At 36.5% G+C, this 20,901-nt stretch overlaps 1 protein-coding gene across 2 annotated transcripts in view; it reads right to left on the reverse strand.

Moving 5' to 3' along the window:
- EPS8 (epidermal growth factor receptor pathway substrate 8) overlaps nucleotides 1-20,901 on the reverse strand; it is a 169,402-nt gene that overhangs the window by 65,053 nt on the left and 83,448 nt on the right. The window lies entirely within an intron of this gene.

Genomic DNA, 20,901 nt, shown 5'->3' on the forward strand with positions numbered 1-20,901 from the left:
GACAACATGTGCTTTGTCAAACGCACAAATGCACATGGATATATCTTTTCTCAAGAAAGTTTTCATTCACACGCTTCTTTTACTTTTCACAAGAAAATAACTTTAAAAATCAATACCAGATGTTTAACCTCAAAAATCATTTTTAAATCTATTTTACAGATTGAACAAACTTACTTCAAACAAGACAAATAATGAGTAAAATTTCCTCATTATCAAATGGAATGGCCTTTTCTTTCTTCTCGACAACATTGCTGTACCCAATTTATTTCTATTCACTCCTGGATATTTGGTCCTGTCCGGGTTTTGTGTCACTAAGCTATCCTGGATTCTGTCTTATTTTTCTGACTTTTGTCTTTTCAAATATATTATATTACTATGTCCTCTCAATAACTGTGAATTAGGCAGGACACAACCCAGCTTTGTGGGCCAAGGGGGTGAAAGCATGAAGAAATACTGATTATGAAGTTTCAGGTCCTGCGATGGATATTAGGACCACCAAAGTGAACCAAACAGACATGGTCCCAACTATAGGCCTACAGTCTAGTGGGGGGAAACAGATAATGAATAAATATAAAATTTTCAGTTGTACTTATTAATATTATTACAAAGGGAACATTCGTCATAACATGGATGCATATAATAAGGGAACTTAACTCAGATTGGAAGAGCATAGAAAGCCTACATAAAGAAATAATATGCAAGATCTGGTCACTTTGAGTTAATTCTTTCTCATTCTTCAGGTCTCACTTCAATCACAGTGTCCTCAGGGGAAGATTTTACTGACCTCCCTGAATAGATAAGATCCCACTATCAGACACTCTCCACACTATAAACAATTTTTCAAAGCATTTATCACATTCATAACTTTTCCTTTACTTAAATTAATACTTGACTCTTCACTAAACTCTTAGCTCCCAAAAGGCATGAATTTTTGTTTGATGACTTCTGCTTTTCAAATAAGAAGAAGGGTACCAGGCACAGAATAGGTGTTCATTAAATATTTATTCAAAGAAAGAAAGAAGGAAATTCATGTTCCACTCTTCAAAGAGTTTATTGTGTTCTTAGGGAAACAAAGTTAATTCACGTAAAACAAATAGTAAGGAATTAAGTCCCAATGTATGTAGCTCTATTTTAAATCTGTTAGAAGTTCGGAGAGGGAAAAGGCCATGAAGACTGTCTTTACTTTCTGGAAGGACTGGGACTTGACCTAGTTCTTTAAAAATGGATAAGAATGGCCCTCAAAACACTGGAATTTAATTCAAGCTTCCCTATCCACTGCTTAAAAGCAAGTTTATAAATTAAGAAGCAAAGAAAGATTGGCTTCTGCCCTGTACATGCACTGTACTTATAAAATTACACGTATGTTACATTGCTGTGCTCCATTTTTGTTGTTTTCCTTCTTCAGTTTATGCTTAGATACCATCAGTGGTGTGCTGGTAAACCAATTCTCAGGGTGGGACAAGGCAGAGGGCCTGATTTGTAGTGCTTATTGATTTCCATGGTATAAATATTCCCACCATGGCCAATTTCAAGCAGTCAGTGGTTTAACAGCAGTTTACGAAATTCCTAAATCCTTCACAATTGGCTCTCATAAGCCTAAAGGATCCAACTACAGCACATCATTGCTACGTTCTATAATTTGGGCCAGAACAGAGGCCTGGAATAACATTATGGAACTAGAGATAGTTTGGAATTTTAACACTATTCCTGGCACTAATTGGGCTAGGAAAGTCAATTAAGCCTCTGTCTCAATGTTCTCGTGAGTAAAACAGAGATAATTCTTCGTCTTCTCAGCTCACAGTGCTAGTGTAAAGATGAAAGGAGACAGATGTGCAAGTTCCTTCCAAAACTGAAAAAAAGGAAGTGTTCTTTCAAAGCAAGCTGCTTCATTCAGTATATAAATTAAACCCCCAGGGTTTGTGCTGATTTTGATCTGGTTTGCATTTTAAAACCACAGCAGCTGGTTTTAATGAAAAGTGATAGCCACAGCATCTCATCTTTTCATGTTTAATTGTTCAAGACAATCAAATAAATGCATGGTCTCTGTTTTGTTTCAAAATAGTGATCTGTTAGAATAAGAGAACATTAGAAAAGGGGATAGAAAATGTCAATTTGCTAAATTGAATTTTAAATATAGAAACATTTTGTCATTTGGCAATCACAGGTTCACTTATCACGGTGGCTTATGCGGTAAATATGGAGGCTTTCAAATGTCCAATGTGAGCAATTGCAGTGTATACCATGCAAAAGAAACAATCACAAATGTTTGTCTTTTTTTCCATTAGGCTTTTAAGACATATCCAGTTTATACCCATATACGCCATATACACAATTAAAAATAATGATCAACTCTAACTGAAAAATTAAGTGTCTATTTTTATACACTGTTAAAGCAACCTAAAAACTAAGGAGATAAAGGTTTTGTTTTTTTTTTATCACTTTTAAGTTCAAAGATTCACAAATGCAGTTAATCACACTAACTACATAATTCTACTGAAAGTATACACTAACGCCATCATCATAGCTACCATCTACAGTTGGCTCTTGAACATCAGAAGGTGGGACTGCAGAGTCCACTTATAAGCAAATTTTCCTCCACTTCTGCTGTCCTGAGACAGCAAAATCGACCCCTCCACTTCCTCTCCCTCAGCCTACTCAACATGAAGACAACAAGGATGAAGACCTTCATGATGATCCAACTCTAGCTCATGAATAGTGAACATATTTTCTCTTCCTTAAGATTTTATTTTCTCCAGCTTACTTTATTTTAGAATATATAACACATATACAAAATATGTTAATCACTGTTTACATTATCTTAGGTAGACAGTAGGCTATTAGTATACGTTTTAGAGGAGTCGAAGTTATACACAGATTTTCGACTGAGTGGGGGTCAGCACCCCTAATTCCTGTGTTTGCTCAAGGGTCAGCTATATTTGATTTTAAGTAACAGCATCAATTTCCTTATGAAAACACTTTTAGTAAGTCGTAGTTACTATGATTTTATCTTTATTTTCTACAGAAAATAAAATTCTTTGGCAATTAGAAGGATACAAATGATACATTTAAGATCTAAGTTAAGTGCATCAAAAATGTAACACACTATAATTTTCAAAAAGAAAGGAAGTGGAATGTATAAAAAATGACTTTAAGAAGAAATAAGGCTTTAAGGCTAACTCAGCAAATTAAATTTGTATTAGAAAGTTTTAAGATTCTCAAATATAAGTTTTAGATTCCTTTTCTTTACTCTTGCTTGCATCTAGTATCAATTTTCAAATTGGCAGATGAGTATATAGTCATGACTCAATGTTAAAACTACCTACCCCATCTTGCTGTCATATAATTAGTAACTCTCTGCATATTTAACTGTCCTTCAAATGACTTGTGTTCTCAGAAAATATCACAGATGTTTTTTATCTACAGAAGTGTGTTTGGATATGACATTGAAACATTTATGTCTAGGTTTCAATTTAATTTAATTGATGTCTCCCAGTCTAAGTTACAAGCAAGTGGGAGGGGGCACTATCATTACTCAGGATTTTAACTAAAAGATCAGTGAAACTTAATTTCTACCAATACTTTGTGACACTGTCTACCAATGATTTTGCTTAAAACATATTTTAAAAAATCTTCTTTAAACCTCTTAAATCATCACACATTCTGTCTCCTGCAGTGTCTTCTAGAGCAATCACGTTTTAATATCTCTTACCAGTACCATTGGTAAAGATGGCACCATGTATTTTTCTATGCTATTTGTTGAAACATCGAGTAACAAAGAATTTTTATGTGTGAATAAACTCAAATAACTAATAAGGATATTAAGCTCTTGTAACAATAATGTGGTTAATGCCTGTGAAGGTATTACAATAATTTCTAGGCCATATAGAAGAATAGTATTTTCTCAAGACCAGTATCAGTGTAAATGGAGCAGTTTTATGCCTTTAAATCAACACAATAAAATCACTTAAAACAGTTAACTTAGTTCCTCTTTCTTTATGACAAAATTCTTAAGTTTATAAATTAGAACATAATTTTGGGAAAAGTCTATGATCAAATCAGAATGTTGTTTGCTTAACAAGTGGCTGAAGAAAACTACTTATAACAAAATGTAATATGCAACTTTAGAAAGAACTACTTTAGCACTAATTATGTTTGCTGTTGTGATGGATTTCATAGGAAGGCCTAACACAGAAAAGAGCCATAGACATATCCGAATACTACTATTGTATTTCCCTCCAATTCTTGTCTATTCCCTGAGTTGCTATGATGACATCATCAGCACACGTGTACTATTGGATGCTATACTATACGTGGAAATTACTAATATCTCAGTTCAAAATATTGTTGATGTTTTACCGACTTGGGAAACTATGCTAATTTTAAAAAGAATCACTTCTATTTATTGAGTTTTAACCCTGCATCGGGTATCATGCTAAATGCATTCTATTGTCTTACTTAACCTTCACATTAGTTTTTGAGGAGGTACTATTCTTCATTCTCATTTTATAGATGAAGAAATTGAAACAAAGAGATTGCCATCTGTGTGGCATTTTGAAACTTAAAATCATATAGTGCCATGAATGACTGAAAATAATGTCTTATTTGCATCTAAGGTAAAATCCTAGGCAGAAGAGAACGCAAAGGAGAAACCGAAGGAAAACATTTAATGAGCCCCCACTTCATATGACATTTTACAAATATCACCTCACTTTATCCTTAAAACATTATCGGCTAGTTATTGGCTCTATTTGTGGGTGAGATGACAGCCTCAAGGCGGTTAAGTCATTCGCCTAAGTGGTAATGATACGGAAGGGAAGGGAGTGGTCCCTTTAAATAATACAGAAGGGGAGAAGGGAAGTGCTGGGTAGAGGAAGGCGTGGTCACTGGTTAGGGCTCCACCCCCATGGACCTAGATGAGGACAGGCATTTTTGTTTTCCTGCCCAAATGTGGCATTTCCCAAGACCACCCTGGCCTGCCATGCCCCCATCCTGTGCCTATAAAAACCCTGAGAACCTAGCAGGCAGACACATAAGCAGCTGGACATTGAGAGGGACACATCGGCAGAGGAACACCCCGACAGGCACCAGCATGCTGCAGGCCACTAACCAGCAGAATGATCCGGAGTTTGGATTTTGGCTGGGGCAGTCTGAGGAGATCCCAGGCTACTGAGCAGCCAGACTCCAGGGGAAAACCATCTCCCTTCTGGCTTCCCTCATCTGCTGAGAGCTACCTCCACTCAATAAAACCCTGCACTCATTCTCCAAGCCCACATGTGAATTGATTCTTCTGGTACACCAAGGCAATAACCCCAGGATACAGAAAGCCCCCTGTCCTTGCAATAAGGTAGAGGGTCTAATTGAGCTGGTTAACACAAGCCGTCTATAGACAGCAAAACTAAAAGAGCACCCTGTAACACACACCCACTGGGGTTTCATCTGTAAACATTCACCCCGAGACACTACTGTGGGGTTGGAACCTCACAGCCTGTCCTCTGCATGCTCCCCTAGAGGTCTGAGCAGCAGGCACTGAAGCAACAAGCCACACTCGCATTGCATGCCCTGCGAGGGGGACAAAGGAACTTTTCTTGTTTCAGTAACACAAGAAGCTAAAATTAGAAGCAGAACTAAAACTCTGATCTGACTGACTTATATTCCTTTTTTTTTCAGTAAGTTACACCATTGTGTGATAGTTTGACCATTGTGTGCCTGCCAAAAGTTTTCAGTTTTATTCACTCTATGTGCAATTATATTCTTTATTCTAATCAACATTTCTTAAAATAAGGTATTAAAAATGCTAGTTTTTGGAAAGGAAGAGTATTTACTGAGAAAACTAGGATTAAATATATTTTTAATGCTAAATATCCTTTTTCCATAATAGCACCACATGCTAAATTAGTACAGTTCAACATACTTTACAAAAGCAAACAGATAAAGACTTACCAGGGCCTGACATAAACCAGCTGGGTGGGTAGATGGAAAAACATACTCTAAAAACATCTTTTAAAAAAGTTTTGTTTGGTTTTTAATTGACAAATAATAGTATATATTTATAGCGTACAATGTGGTGTTTTGATACATGTATAACTATGAAATGATTAAATCAGGTTAATTAGCATATCCAACACCTCAAATATTTATCATTTCTTTGTGGTAAGAACATTTTAAACCCTCTCTGTTAGCTATTTTGAAATATACAAAACATTAGTATTAACTACAGTCACTGTGCTGTGCAATTGGTCACCAGAACTTATTCCTCCTAACTGAAACTGTGTACCCGTTGTTAAGTGAATTAAGCCAGGCACAGAGATTTCACTTATACGCAGAATGTAAAAAAGTTGTATTCACGGAAATAGAAAGTAGGATGGTAGTTAGCAGAGGCTGGGGGTGGGGGAAGGAGGTGGACCAGGAGAGGAGAAACGTTGGTAATATCATCTTTAATGAGACTGAAACGCCTGAATTCAAATTCCATTCTGGCGTATTAAATGGCCTCTAAAAATAGTAAATCGTAAAACATTACAGGTACAGCGAGAAGAGCTATAACCCACAGATGAGATATAATATTTTAATATTTAACCACCCTGTCACCACATGATTACCTTCCTCTGCATCACCTAGAGCAAAGGACATTAAGCAGCAAACAAAATACTGCAGGTGACTCACTGCATTTCCGTACAGCTCCTTAAGAGGATCAATCTTTTCTAAAACGTACAATATATCTTTATAAATGCTTACAACCTACAAAGTGGAAAATGGTACCTTTAGGCAACGGCTGTACTAAATTCATCCCACTTTTCTAGATCATAAATACATTTCCCGGATAGTACTACAAGTAAAAACTTAATTGTTAAACCACACAGGACTTTTTTAAAAAGCATACGAATTCTATTTTTGTAAAGGTTAAATAACTCTTTCTAGTGTATTATAATGCATATACTTACACTACCCCCAAAGTACTTCTCATATATTTTATTGACAGTCACTATTTCTTATCTCAACTTCCTCTCCTCCTGCCTGCCATAATATTCTAACATTGATTGTTTTGATAAGAGAACACAGAGGTATTATATCTTATCAAGGATTATCCATTGTTTCAATTTGTCTGTCCTATTTTAGCAATACATGGTTTTACAGATCCAATGGCCAGCAGAATGATTATATGGGGGAAGGTAATTGCTTTCTAACAGAATACTTTGTTTACTTTTCTAGGTATCAGACTGTATCAAGAGCAACATGTATAACTTTTTAAGTCTATGAAAAGTTCATGACTAAGCAGGTAAGGTAAAACCCTCAATTCTTAACTGTTCCTTCTTCTTATTATCCTATGCCTCTTAACATTTTGTCCACAAAGATAAAAATGTACTCTTTTCAAATTACTATTTTTCATTTATCTTCAAGAATAGAGGAAGTCCTAATAGGCTGCTAGAAAGTGATGCAACAAAGAAGAGTCAAGACCAAACAAAAAAGTCAGTTCCACTAACTGTCTATACTTGCTGAATATTAAAAAAAAAAAAAAAACCAGATTGTCAGTAGGTAATCCTACTCAGAAAACAAATCTCTAGCACCTCATCCAACTCACAGAAAACCTAGGACAAACTTTCCTTGAAGCTTTCCTGCTTATAAAGAAATTTTAGGGGGGAAAAAAAGCATCTTTAAGAAAAGACTACATTATAGGCAATAGAAGACAGCAAAGTATGAAGTTCAAGGGCAACTAGATTAGGGGTGGATCTAGAGGATAAAATCTCCCTCAAAGAATGACTAGACCAAAAAAGGCAAGAGAGGCCGGGCACAGTGGTTTACTATGCCTGTAATCCCAACACTTTGGGAAGTCAAGGTGGGGGTATTGCTTGAGGCCGGGAATTTGAGACCAGCCTGGTCAACATAGTAAGGTCCCAGTTCTACCAATAATAAAAAAAAAAATAACAAAAAAGAAAGAAAGATAATGACTTTTAGAAATGTATAGTATAATGGGGCAGAGAGACATCCAAAAGATCATTTATAGTACGGTGTGGCAGGCAGAAGGTCAGTATGCAAGGCCTGTGCCTAGGGCTGGAGGCGGGAGATATTCAGTTCCTAACTGCCTTCCTTCACAGGCTGTGATGCAGGAGCTAAGCCAGAAGGCAAAAGAGAAGAGCAGAGGCAGGAGATGGCTTTGGACACTTAGGAAACTGTCAGCAGTTTGGTAGGAAGTTATGAGGGATGAGGTTGGAGATGAAGTGAGAATCATATTACAGAGGACGAATTACAGATACACCACATTTTTGTGAGACTAAAGTTCAGTGTTTATTTATTGTATCTATGTAAATGCTATTCACAGTATACTAAGAATACCCTTCCATTTCTTACATTTGTCTTCTATTTGTTAATAATTATCTCCGCCCCTCCAACTCTTAGTGTTCCTATGTCCCTCTCATTAATTTTATTACTTTACACCACCAGAAGTGGAGCCCTCCTTTCAATACACTGAAGCACTATCCATTCTATCATTACTCTAACATTTCTGTCTTTCTGCAGGCTTCTTTCCCAGATATATGACTGCTCCACTCGAACTGATTACTCTCTAAGGTCCGAACAGCTTTCATCATGGGATCCACATTCCTCACCGCCCTGTGTATCCCCTTCATCTTCCTCCTGTCTTGGAGCCTTGCTTCCTGGATCCTGGACCTCCCTCTTTCCGTGCTTTTTCTTTTATATTTTGGTACGGCACATACTTCAGGGAACTTCCTGAGAAAGAGTATTAGAAAAGTACATTTTTCAAACTTTGTATGACAAAAAATGTGTTTATTCTACCTTTACACATGATGGACTGTTTGTCTTGGTTTCAAATTGTAGATTTTAAGAGGTTTTTTGTTTTGTTTTTGTTTTTGTTTTGCCACAGAATTTTGAAGCCATTGTGGTTCTGTCTTCAACGGCCCCTGCTGAATGTTAGGGGCCACTCTGACTCCCGATTTTTTGTATAGAGCCTGTCTGTTTTCTTCTGTCTGGAGTCTAGGATCTTCATTTTTACCCCTGATGCTCTGAAATATTACGGTGCTATACATTGGTATGGGTGTTTTTTGAAAAATTCAGCATATTGGAAACACAATAGGCCTTTTCAAACTTGAACATCATTTTCCTAAAGTCCAGGAAATTTTCTTTTGCTATTTCTTTCATAGTTTCCTTACTCTATATATATCTCTTTTTCTAAAAAATTCAATTGCTCAGAGTAGGACCTCCTGGTCTAAGTCTCTACTTTTGTATTTTCTCTTTTGTTTTTCTACTTTTGTCTCTACTTTTTGTATTTTCTCTTTTGTTTTTCTACCTTCTGGGTAGCTTCCTCTTTTTTATCTTCAAAAAACATTTTGAGTTTCTTATTTCTTCTATCAGTTCCATTTTCCAGGAGTACATAAGAAAAAGAAAGCTTCCTTTTCTTATAGTGTCTATACTTATTTTCTAATTACAGTATATTCTCTGATCTTTCTGAGTACATTCACGATAATGTTTTTAAGTTTTCTTCTCCCTTCATTGTCTCTTTATGACAATTTCCTTGTTTTCTCTAGGTTTGTTTTGGCTCCTGAATTGCTTTAAATATCAGGTGATTACTGGTTATTACTCATATTGAAGATGAAGCCCTAAAAAGCTGGCAAGAAAGTCAGTGTATATGGGTGGGGCTTGTGAACAAGTGGGCTTCCCTGCACAGCAGTCCTGTTTGTAGAGCCCAACCATCAGTGTCTACAGGTCTTTTGCATAGATCAGTCAGGTTCTCCAGGGAAGTATCTTCCAGTTCCACATTTAGAGAATGTAAAGCTGACTGCCAAAACTTCGGCAGTAAGTGGAAGAAGTCAGTCAGGGTGTCTTGCTGTTTAGTAAGCATTTCATTTCATCTTTCACCCTCTCTCTGTGCCTTGGTATCCCCAACCGAGTCCTCTAGTTCACATTCTCCACAGAATAAACTACTGGTTTTACTGGAGTGTGAGGAGGCAGCTGGGATCCAAGTTCACTTTAAACACATGACTAATACGTCCTACTATTCTCAGCCTCACGCTCGCTGTCGAGGCAGTTGGAGGTTCTGAAGTGAAAATAAGGTTGTTTCTCAATGTCTCGCAATAGTAGCTTAGGTTTCAGCATCTGAGGACTTCTAGGTTAATCACAATTATCCACAGGCTTTACAGAGTCCCTTTGTCTCACTGGCTTTCTGCATTTTAAAAATCCCTTTGCTGTTATTTTATTTGGAGGAAGTGAAATAAATGCATATACTATCATGGAATACTATGCAGCCATAAAAACAAATGATATCATATCCTTTGCAGAGACATGGATGAAGCTGGAAGCCATTATCCTCAGCAAACTAACACAGTAACAGAAAACCAAACACTGCATATTCTCACTCATAAGTGAGAACTGAACAATGAGAACACATGGACACAGGGAGGCAAAAAATACCAAGGCCTATCAGATAGAGATGGGGCAAGAGGAGGGAGAGCATCAGGACAAATAGCTAATGCATGCCGGGCTTGATACCTAAGTGACGTGTTGATAGGGGCAGCAAACCACAATGGCACATGTATACCTATGTAACAAACCTGCATGTTGAGCACATGTATCCCAGAACTTAAAGTAAATTTTTTCAAAAAATGAAACAAATGTATATGGTTAGTCTGCCATTTTTCTGTAGCATATTTTCATTGTCTAAACATTAAGAAATATTTGTCAATGAAAAACCCAAATGAAAAATTCAAGTCACCTCTAATATGAACTTGAGAGGTTCAGGTGGACTATGAAATATGAGTACAAGTTTACACTAAAAATAAAGGTACCATAACAACCAGAGTGAAAGTAACACACACAAAAAATTTACATTTGACAAAGTCAGCTGGTATTTTGGTAGTATATGTTTAACTACCTATTGTTATTATAACAACAAACTCTGTTTTCAAATCCCAGAGAAAAAACAATGCTCTAAAGCATGGACGTGAGGCAATATCCCCAGTTAAATCAGACATTACTGTTCATGAAAAGCTCTTGCTTTAATTGCTTTTCTAGAAATTATTTAGGTGCCTAAATAAAACGTGGAATTCATCCTTAGGTAAATAACCACTACTTTATCCATTTTCATTAATGTTTTTCCCAAAAAGAAGCCCATTTAAATTGATAAATTGGACCGGGCGCGGTGGCTCAAGCCTGTAATCCCAGCACTTTGGGAGGCCGAGACAGGCGGATCACGAGGTCACAAGATCAAGACCATCCTGGCTAACACGGTGAAACCCCGTCTCTACTAAAAAATACAAAAAACTAGCCGGGCGAGGTGGCGGGCGCCTGTAGTCCCAGCTACTCGGGAGGCTGAGGCAGGAGAATGGCGTAAACCCGGGAGGCGGAGCTTGCAGTGAGCCGAGATCGCGCCACTGCACTCCAGCCTGGGGAACAGAGTGAGACTCCGTCTCAAAAAAAATAAAAAAATAAAAAATAAATAAATAAATAAATTGATAAGTTGGGAACAAATTATTTGTGAACTACTCCAAAACAAAAGCAGAGATACCTGTGCATTAGTTTTAAAATTCAAGTCGCCTGTAAAAGTAGTATGAAATTCTCTTCTCTTTTCTTGAGAGTTTACCTACTTACATAGTCATAAAATATAAAGGAAGAACAAAAAGTTAATTCCAATGTGAAATAATAATTAAGCCTATTATATTTCATATTTAAAAGTCAGTAAATATAAGCTTTGACTATGAATAGCACTACCTTTGAAAAATGTGCGATTATAATAGAAGTTCTCAAAACCAGCAGTAAAGTTCTTCATAACCATGAAATCATCCATGAATGAGGTAAATTTAGACATATCTCACTATTTCATTATTGTAAAAATAATGCTTATTTATTAAGTATTTTAATGCGTCAGCCACTGTGCAAGCACTTTACATGCATTATCTTACTTCTTATTAAGAGGTAATAAGAACTTCTTATTCCTACTTTAATGAGAATCTGAGACTTATTAGAGTTATAAGTAAAGGTAATTTGGCCATGACATCAGCAACAAGTTGTGCTTTTAACCACTATTATATACTTTCCTTTTACTAATGATAAATCCAGTATTTTGAAGTTGGCTGGGGAAATGTCAACATGGATTAATTAAAAACTAAAAGAACTTTTATACATGATTATTCAAACAAGATTCATTCAACATTAATTAGCAACTGCCAATCTTCATTCATTCACTCATTCATTTAACAAATATTTACTACGTAACCAGAATGTGCTACGTAACCATCAGTGCTCTCGCACAATCCAATACAACTTCTTAGAATAATAGAAATGTATTGTATTAGCACCGCTCAATACAGTAGCTGAGCACAAGTGTTGAGCACTTGAAATATGGCTAGTGCCACTAAGAAACTTAAGTTTTATTACATATAAATTAGTTTAAATTTAAATGCTAATAACCACATACAGACTAACAGCTACCACACTAGACAGGGTAGCTCTACATATTGAGTGCACAGTTAGCAAAACAGACAGGGCTCCTACCTTCATGGAGCTTACAATCTAGTGAGAGGAGAGCACGAAATAAGAAAATGAGGTGGGGTGTGGTGGCTCACACCTGTAATCCCAGCACTTTGGGAGGCCGAGGTGGGTGGCTCACCTGAGGTCAGGAGTTTGAGACCAGCCTGGCCAACATGGTGAAACCCCATCTCTACCAAAAATATAAAAATCAGTCAGACATGGTGGCAGCCACCTGTAATCCCAGCTACTCGGGAGGCTGAGACAGGAGAATCACTTGAGCCCAGGAGGTGGAGGTTGCAAAAAGAATAAATATGACAACTTCTGTTAATTTGTTAAAAAGTAAAAACAAAACAGATAGCATTTATAAGATACAAACACAGACTGCATCAAACCTAGCTATGAACTTCTCAAAAGTACGGGACAGATTCATTCGGAAAATGTTATCTCAGGATTTCTCTATTTAAAATCCAGGATAATTAATCTACCTTTAAAACAAAGAATTTATGCATTTATTGAAGGTGTTTTTAATGTTTCAAGACAGGTGAAACAATATTCTGTTGACAAAAAAATATGTGAAAATAATTCTGAATGAGAATGCTATTATTTACTGTATTTCAGGTAGCAGTTTGAACATAAGCAAAACAAACTAAAAGACAATAGAGATGAAGAAACACAAAAATAAAACAGTAAAATCTATAAAACACTAACTTTAGAGACTTTCCAAGTTTAAGAACATGGACTTGACTGGGCGCAGTGGCTCACGCCTGTAATTCCAGCACTTTGGGAGGCCAAGGTGGGCAGATCACGAGGTTAGGAGTTCGTGACCAGACTGGCCAGCATCGTGAAACCCTGTCTCTACTAAAAATACAAAAAATTAGCTGGGAATGGTGACACATACCTGTAATCCCAGCTAATTGGGAGGCTGAGGCAGAAGAATTGCTTGAACCCAGGAGGTGGAGGTTGCAGCAGAACATGGACTTGACGAATCAGAAGGTCAGAGAAAAACACCTGAACTGCTATTCCACTTGGGAAGAAATGGGGCTTTTTTACACGTCCAGTTTTAGGCCAGTGTCAATTTATAAAACCCCAGAAATATTTGCCAGGAATTACATTCCTAAACTTGGGCATCTGGAATTAAAACCAAGCAGAAACACACCACTTTATAGTGAATAAATAAGTGAAAAACGGTGTTTGGATTAGCAAGCAAGGGAGAATGACCAAAGAACCTTCATGTTCTCGGATCACATTATGTAGATTTTTGTTTGGGAATTTCAGATAGATTTGTTTGCATAAGCAGGCTATTTTAGGTCAGAAGAGGAGATTTGAAGAGGGAATTATCCTAAGGCCAGCATTTGCATTTCTTTCTTTCTATTCCCACAGTTCCCATCTCTAAGCAACTGGGAAAATGGCCTGTAGACTGAAGAAGGGAAAACTTAAGGGAGAAACACAAATTGATTAAAATGCATTGCTTATAGGAAGAAAAAGTTTAATTTTTCTAAATAACCCCCCAAATTAGTTCTAGCTCTTGATTAAACAAATGGGATATCACTTACATGGCATAACTGCTGTCCCCCATTCTAAGCCAAATGGTGGTACAAAATCAGGGCGTGAAGGAAAACTAAACTATTACTAACTGCCGATAGCAGTGACAGCAGGAAGAGGAAGAGACAGAGCAGCAGCAGCAGCGGCAATGGCTTACATCTAGAAAACACGGCGTGACAGGCACAGTTCTAACTGCTTTCCATGTGTCATTTTCTTTTAATTGTCACAACTGCCTCATGAAGTAGGAACAATTATCATTCCCACTTTACAGATGAGCAGGCTAGGTACAGAGTTTAATAACACGTTCACCGTCAAAGAGGTAATTAATAGTAGATGTGGGATAAAATTCAACCACTTTGCCACATAGAGGAAAATAATGGCTAGAGTTTTTTACCCAAAAATCACATGGTCACATGACTTCTAAAAAGAACTACAAGGATTTTTTTTCTTCATTTGCCAAAAATTACAGATGATAGTCCTACATCTGTATAAAAAAGAACTGATAATCTAGCTTTACTGATAAGTAAGAAGAAAAGGGAACTGGATTCTGAAAGTTTAAGAAGTCCAAGCGGTAGATGATCAGGATTATTAGAAATAGTATCAATATGAAGGCCAAGGTAGTACCAGAATAAAGACAATGGACACTAGAATGACAAAAGAATCACCAAATTCCAAAGGAGCATGGCATCACCTTGACTTTATTCCATTACGTTCATGCTTATTACAGAAATTTCTCTATGGGAACATATTTCCAGTTGTATAAAAGCTATCAATAAAACTAGAAATGACACTTTTATATCCAACTTTGAGGCAACATGTGTTTTACAAAGCATGGGGACATGTGAATGATTATGAAACAAATAGGTATTTTAAAAGACTTTCTGAAACTGTTTAATAAAGGTAAAATGGAAAAACCCTAGAATTTCCTAAAATCTTTTATAAAAAGTTATGCCTGTGAATCTTTTATTACTTGGCCAAATGGAGATGTTTATCTCAAATCTTCTTATAAGAAAAGACAGAATAAAACAATGTTCTAAAAGTAATTTTAAAATCTTACTAGAAAATACTTTAACCAAGTAAGTTAAAACGGAAAATATTCAGCAGCTCCAGCTTCTAACAAGAAGTACTCAAGGCAAAGAACAAGCAGTGTCAACTAGACGCCCCAACCCCCTCTTAACCTCATCCACACAGTAAACAGACATCTCTCTCCTCCAGCCCCTCCATGTTGATCTCTCTTATTGCCAGCCAACTTCCTTATTTTCCTCAAATGGAGTGGAAAAATAAATCTTCATCCTTTAAAAAAAAACAATTTAGCTGCTAAGAAGCCCTGGGAATAGCACGTACCAGCACATAGTAGCACATTCAAACTAGTTAGCTGGGGAAAACATGACTTTCCCTGCTCTCCTAAGAACTGAGCTGTTCAATTCCAGATCCTAACAAAGAAATTTTTCCAGGATACCAGTTTGTAATTTAGGAGATAGGAGATTCAGTGTTTACAAGAATGGTGTTTAATCTCAACTGCCTCTGTTGAAACCTCAGGGAAGGTCAGTTTTGCCAAGAGCCACATGACTGCTTCCCCATTATGAAGGAAATAGGATAAAACAATGTAGCATATTCTTGTAAATGTTGTATATGTCAAGAATGAAAATCAAAGACTCCAACTAATCAAGGCCCAGATGCTTCAGATTTGAAAAAATGAAAATGACCATCAATCTACTAATATAAATGGGCAAAGGACAGATGATCCACAGCATGGCTCACCACAACCTACAAATGATCCCTCCACCAATTTGACTGCCCCTGCAAACCTTACAGAACGCTGCTCCCCAAGAGGAGGAGAGCAAGCTTACCCACAAGGCAGTTTCCTAGAGTCCAAAGACCTATCCCTAAAAGCAAGTAATACTTCTGTTGAGAAGAAAAATGCCTTTGAGTTGCTTTTTCATAGCTATTGGAAATAATAAAAACTTACTGAGTATGTCCCAGTGCTCTTATTGTGGTATTTTGCCATAGTGAAAAGAAAACAGTATGAAGATGAGCAGCCCTGAGTGTAAATCCTGACTAACATCTCTCTGTGACCTTAAGTCACTATCCTATCTCAGCCTCGGTTTACTCATCTGTAAAATGAGAATGATTGTTATGAAGATTATATGCAAAAACACACACAGATCATTTGACATCTATATCTATCAGTTCCTTTATTTTCCTGCAGAATTATATATTTAAGAGAAAGAGAAAAGTTTTCTTTAAATATTAGTTATAAAATGAAATTCACTAAAAACCAGTTGCATTCAACCAATTACAACTCAAGAGAAACATATGACAATTAAACAGTGTTACCAACTACATACTCACGCATACAATTTTTCAGTGTACAATTCAAGGTTCACCACGATTTTGGATTACATAATTTTTCTAGTAATCCATATTCTCTCAAATACTCCTACATATAAACCTTCATTCCTACCACTCTGTCCTGAGCATATCTTAACTGACTCACCTTTAAGTGTCTGTTCTTATCCTAAATGCCCTTTCCACTACTTTATACCTCCCATTTAGCAGTTTCTCAATTCCTCAATTTCCACCCCTTTTTAAAAGTCTTCCCTTAGGCCAGGCGCGGTGACTCACACCTGTAATCCAAGCACTTTGGCAGGCTGAAGTGGGCAGATCACAAGGTCAGGAGTTCAAGACCGGCCTGGCCAACATGGTGAAACCCCACCTCTACTAAAAACACAAACATTAGCCGGACATGGTGGTGCACAACGTGTAGTCCCACCTACTCTAGAGGCTGAGGCACAAGAATCGCTTGAACACAGGAGGCATTTTGGCAAATGAAGAAAAAAATCCTTGTAGTTCTTTTTAGAGGTCATGTGATCATGTGATTTTTGGGTAAAAAACTCAACATTAACACTATCTAGTCAATTGGCAATTATTTATCATGTTTAATGTTTTTTAATGTGGTTATGAAGAACCACTCTAATGTATTATTTTCTATCTTCTAAACAACTCTGAGTTGTGGCAAACTAGTAGTCTTTTGCAAAATAATCCTCGAACTGAAATTGTGCTCTAAGAGTTATATGAGTGTGCTACAAAAGAAGTCATAGAATTCTAATGACTAAAGTGTATATTATCACCAACATAAATTCCTCTAAAATTTACGCAACTGGTCACTTGACTCCACTCCTTTTTGAAGCAAAACTGATATGAAAACAGAAACTAATTTAGAAGTACAGAATTAAATTGAAAATTTAAAGAGAAATTTATTCCACAGAATTTCTATAGTCCCAATTAGATAAAGAGCCTCAATGCCAACTGAGCAGAAAAACCAATGAAGGCACTGCTGTTAGTGTAGCCATGTATCAATGATGATTTTAACATCTGAAAAGCAGAACTTTTGGTAAAAGTATGTCTATTTATATCAAGGAGGTTCCAAACTGACTCAGAGGAAAAAGTACTATGCTCTGACTCACCAAGACCACTTCCTGAAACACCCAATGTTTTTCTTGGAAGGAAGTCCATACAAGTGCCATTTCTTTCAAACACTGATTAGACAAAATTGAAGTCTATCACAAAATAGACAAAGGACATATATTTTCTAAACCCAGCCAGGTTTCAAAGTAAACATATGGTCAGGAGAAAGAAGACTTCAAAAATAGTCAAAAATTGGTAATATAAGGTATATTATAAAGAATAAACTACTACCTACCTGTGTCCATCGTTATACCATAGTCTCTTAATGATAAACAACCTTGTGACTTCAATCTGCTAAATTAACTAGTATCTTTGGCTTCAAAACAGTCACTTTTTAAACAGGTAATTCTTTTCTCTCTCTGAATCAACTGTGTCACCAATATTTTATAACAATTTACAAAAACAATAACACTAAGTCCATATATGTGTCAAACATTGTTGTAAGTTCTTTGCACGCATTAATTCAATTGATAATCACAACTCTAAAAGGCAGGTACTACTTTCATCTGCAGTTTACCGATGAGGAAACAGGGGCACAGAACAATGAAGTGCCTTGCCCAGTATCACATAGTTAGTACATGGTAAAGCCTTAAACACAGGCAGACCAACACAAGAGCCCAAACTCAGATTCTATGCTGTGTCTGTATGTGTGACCCATCCTCCTTTAGAATGCTTGATAGTAACTTAAACACCCTTAAGCATACACACACACACAATTACACATATACAGATATGTATTAACATTTCACATCTACATAACCCATGCCTAGATTCAGGTATGTCCTTCTCATCCATTAGTTTAAAAATTTTAATGAAACTAATTATATCAATAGGACTTTAGTACAAATAACACCAAGTCTTCAATCTGAAAGAACAACTACTTGGATAAGCTTTGAAACATTACACTGTCCAGATACATTTATGTCAATCTCACTTGTTTTTTAGTTTTGAAACATTGGAAATATCTCACAGATCTATAAAAACACCAAAACGATACTGCCCTGAATACAGCCCTTAGGGGAAGAAAAATAACATAACATTTCCTTCTTCAAAATAACAAGCAATTAAATGGGATCTTGCTGTTTGTTTCCTCTTGAGTAATCTAGACTAAAAAGAGTTCAAACATCTGACTCTTACAATATTTTGCTTTCAGTAGAAAGGCCATCCTTTCAGATGTCAAGTCAGCTAATAAGTATTCACTCATATTTATAACTGGTTCATGGAAACTAGTTTAAACATTAAATGACTACACATGTGAAAAAGAAATTCCTAAGTAGTTTGTGAGTCAGGCTAAGCACCATGAAATAAACCACATTTCTCTGCCGTGCAGATTATTAGGAGGCAGTATAAGAAGAACAAATTTATTCCAAAAGGGTGAAGCCCTTACAGCAGCAGCCTAAGGAAACATAATATATTCCCACTGTTAACACCACTCTGGAGATACTAAAGATTCTGAGGCGCTCTTGGAAGCCTGACTGTCCAGTGTGAGACAGTATCATGTTGGGAGAGTATCATCCTGTTTCCTTAAAATCTATCGTTTTACATAGGCAACAAGGTGAATAAAATTCTACCACTGGAAAGTAATTCATTCTTTTGAATTAAGCATTTTCATCCATAGGAAGCACTTTTAAACTACAACCACTTCTGGGAGTAATAATGTATTATATCATTAACATTTAAGTGTGGATTATGAGATACTTTCTCCTAGGATAAGAGGACTCTGGGGTAATGTATGAATGCCCATGAGATCAGTGTCTGGAAATCTTCATAGAGCAGCAGCAAGCTACTGAAGAAAAAAAATGCATGCTTAATACTTTTACCTATCTCTAAAACATATATCCAGTATATTGAATATGAAGAAAAAAATTGCATGCTTAATATTTTACCTATATCCAATACATGTATATCCAGTATATTAATTAATTATGAAATTATGAAAGGAATTCTAGCTTATGCATGCAATGGTTATTAAAGGTAAACATTCTACAGAGTGAGGAAAACCACACGAGAAGTTCATTCGGGTCCAGGTGCGGTGGCTCACGCCTTTAATCTCAGCACTTTGGGAGGCCAAGATGGGCAGATCACAAGGTCAGGAGATCGAGACCATCCTGGCCAACATGTAGAAACCCCATCTCTACTAAAAATACAAAAATTAGTTGGGTGCAGTGGTGTGTGCCTGTAATCCCAGCTACTCGGGAGGCTGAGCCACAAGAATTGCTTGAACCCAAGAGGCAGAGGTTGCAGTGAGCCGAGATTGCACCACTGCACTCCAGCCTGGTGACAAGAGTGAGACTCTCTCTCAAAAAATAAATAAAAAAAAAATAAAAATAAATACAAAAAAGAAGTTCATTCGGTATTTTTTGGACATTTATGCCTACAAGGTATTGTGCTTTGCATGATGACATACAATAAACATATTTCTCTCCTCTGGGAACATTCAGTTTAGCAAGATGGATAGATATACAAACAGATAATTACAATGCATTTTAGTAAATGTTATTATGGTATAAACAATGTACTAGGAAAGTGTCTACCTATGGAAGCTGCTGGTAGGCTTCATATAGGAACAGACAGTAAAATCAGGTCTTGAAAGACAGTGAGGAGTGCACCAGTTGGTACATGTATAGGTAGTTAGAGAACATTCCAGACATATACAAAGGATATGGAAGGACATGAATTTCAGGAAATAGTGAGATATTCAGTGTGGCTGTAATATAGAATATATAAAAAGAAGATGTGAGGAAGAAAAGCTTGATGCCAGATTGTGAGGGGCCTTGTAGAGCATATAAAGGAGTTAGGACTTAATCTTTTAGGAGATAGTAAGGAGTAACAATCATAGTACTAATGTTTAAGAAAATAACTATGCAGGCATTCTGGAAGGCAGACTAGATCAGAGAATGAAGTTGACACTTTCAGGAAGCAAAGTTGATTATTTGAGATAATTGTATCTGTTTCTTTCATTTCTATGGGAATCTTCCCACCTGTATTCTGCTCTATGTGTGTTTTTTTTTTTTTTTTTTTTTTTTGGAAAAACTTAGACTCACCTTTGTTATTCCCCTAATGTCTCCAAACTCCATTATTCTCCAAAGAGAAACCAATATACTAATTTTAAATGTGCCCACCACTTACCTCTAAGGACACAGACCATACTTCCTAGAATTATTAGTTACAAAAGAAATCCAGTGAAGGTATTTTCATCCTATTTTAGAGAAGTTCATTTTAAAATTCGAAAGACTATAAGAATAGAGGGTTTTGCTGTTGAGTTTTTTGTTCGTTCATTTAAAATATCCCTTTAATGGTGTAGTCATTGTGGAAAACAGTATGGCAGCTCCTCAAAAAAAAATCAAGCATAGAATTACTATATTATCCAGCAGTTCTTCTTCTGGGTATATTACTCAAAAGAACTGAAAGTAGAGA

This window comes from Theropithecus gelada, chromosome 11 (genome assembly GCF_003255815.1).
Source record: "Theropithecus gelada isolate Dixy chromosome 11, Tgel_1.0, whole genome shotgun sequence".
In the NCBI taxonomy this organism is placed as follows: Eukaryota; Metazoa; Chordata; class Mammalia; order Primates; family Cercopithecidae; genus Theropithecus; species Theropithecus gelada.